Source organism: Tinamus guttatus, unplaced genomic scaffold (assembly GCF_059628265.1).
Source record: "Tinamus guttatus ecotype Peru unplaced genomic scaffold, ASM5962826v1 Tinamus_guttatus_pri_ptg000714l, whole genome shotgun sequence".
In the NCBI taxonomy this organism is placed as follows: Eukaryota; Metazoa; Chordata; class Aves; order Tinamiformes; family Tinamidae; genus Tinamus; species Tinamus guttatus.
The window spans coordinates 87,682-89,429 of NW_028289248.1; the positions used below are offsets into that span (position 1 = coordinate 87,682).

General features: G+C 62.5%; 1 long non-coding RNA gene across 1 annotated transcript; it reads right to left on the reverse strand.

Moving 5' to 3' along the window:
* Positions 1 to 1,002: 1,002 nt before the first annotated feature.
* On the reverse strand, positions 1,003 to 1,264 carry LOC148591734 (uncharacterized). Its single transcript, XR_015914036.1, has 2 exons — positions 1,232 to 1,264; positions 1,003 to 1,070 (listed from the first exon to the last, which is right to left on the reverse strand). It is a non-coding gene; the product is annotated as an uncharacterized LOC148591734 (long non-coding RNA).
* Positions 1,265 to 1,748: the final 484 nt, after the last annotated feature.

Below are 1,748 nucleotides of genomic sequence, written 5' to 3' on the forward strand. Positions count from 1 at the left end.
TCCCCAGAAGGACTCTGCACGCGGGTACGTACCTGGCTCAACGTCTGGTCTGGGGCTGCAGGAGGACGATGACTTCTCCTCCTCTTGAGACTCCGAGGACTCCTGCATGGACAGGACAAGAACACGCACCCGTTGGCCATCAGCTGCTGCTGCTCAGGGTACCAGTACCCCTGGTTACACAGGGTCAAAGGGTTTGGGGATGGGGAAGGCTATCCATGGATGCGCATCCCAAGGGAAGGGACCTGTGGCTGGCACAGAAAGGGGACAAGGCTCGTTGTGGGGCTGTAGCAGCAGGGCTGGGCAGGGGGAATGGAAGCAGCCGGGTGCGTGGCACAAGGGGGCTCGTGTCCTGGTGTGGAGGGGGCTACTTCTGGGGCTGCCCCTTTCCTCCCTGCTCAGTGTCTAGGCCCCAGGGCTGTATGTAGCACAGGGGTGGAGGGGACAACAGCCTTGTGCCTTTGGCCCTCGGATACAGAGAGGACTCGGCATCTCCCCATGGCGACATCGCAGAGGACAAATAGTTGGGGTGACAACAGGGCACCACGGCAGGGGGGTCCCACGGGCTGGAGCAGCTCTGAGCACCCCCTCTGCTCACCCCAGACCCAGCTCACAGGGCAGCTCCCTGGATGGTGGGTGCAGGTGAGGCGCTGCTTGCTCACCTGGGGAGCAGGGCCTACAGCCAGGGGAGGAACCGCTGGTGCCGTGTCATGAGGCAATGGTTGCTCCAGAATGGGGTTGTCACTCACAGGGGGCACCTTCTGCTGAGATGCCTCCCTGTCTGCGAACAGGCTGCGCAGGCTGGGTCTGACCCAGGTCTTGGAGGTGCTTTCCTCCACCTCTTTGCCTTGCAGAGCCTCTTCACCAGCATTCTCCTCCTCCTCAGCGTGGCCTGTGAGCTCATCCTGCTCTGCCCCTAGGGCTCTCTTGCCTCTCCTTACCTGCCCCTCCTCCCTGGGGGCATGGGCATAGAGGCGCTCCAACACCTCCCACTTGCACCTCACATCCTTGAGCAGCTCCACTTGTGTGATCTTGGGGTTCCACAAGTCATAGAAGGAGTTTCTAGCGAGGAGCTAGAGAATAGAGGGAGGTTTATGAAGGGGGCTTCACTTCCCCCCAGAATGGCTTCCTGGGCCCCACCAGCACAGGGACAACTGGGCTGTCACTGTGCAGAGCAGCACCTGGTGCCAGCACCGCAAGGGTTCTGGCTGCCCCAGCCATCCCTTCTGCTTACCTGCTTGGGTCGCACATTGAGCGATCCCGAGGCTGTCAGGGAGAAACGTGTTCCCTCGTCCTCCTCTTCCTCGTCCTCGCTCTCCTCCAGGCTCTGCTGCTTCCTCAGGAAGGCGCCTTCTCGCAGCTGGGCCAAGCTCTGCCCGGTGCGCGCCAGGCAGCTGCTCTGGAGCTCCTCCAGCGGCTCCGTGCGGATGCTGAGCACGGACAGGTAGCGCGCGGTGTTGTCCGGGTGCACACGCAGTGGCTCTGCTCCCAGGTGGCAGATGATGCCCACAGGCTGCTGCTTTGGGCCCTGTCCTGTCCCTGCTCAGCATGGTGGGGCAGCCTTCCGGCTCTCTGCCCTCAGCTCCACCGCAATTTCTGCAAAGATGCTCTCCACAAAGCCAGCAGGCTCAAGCAGGGATGAGCGTGTGGCCTCCAGTAAGCCAGCAGCAGCCATGTCTTCTGCAGAGCCGTGCGGTGCCTCTGCGAAGGGCAGGCTGGGGAGTTCAGCCTCCCGGGAACCCTCCTTGGCT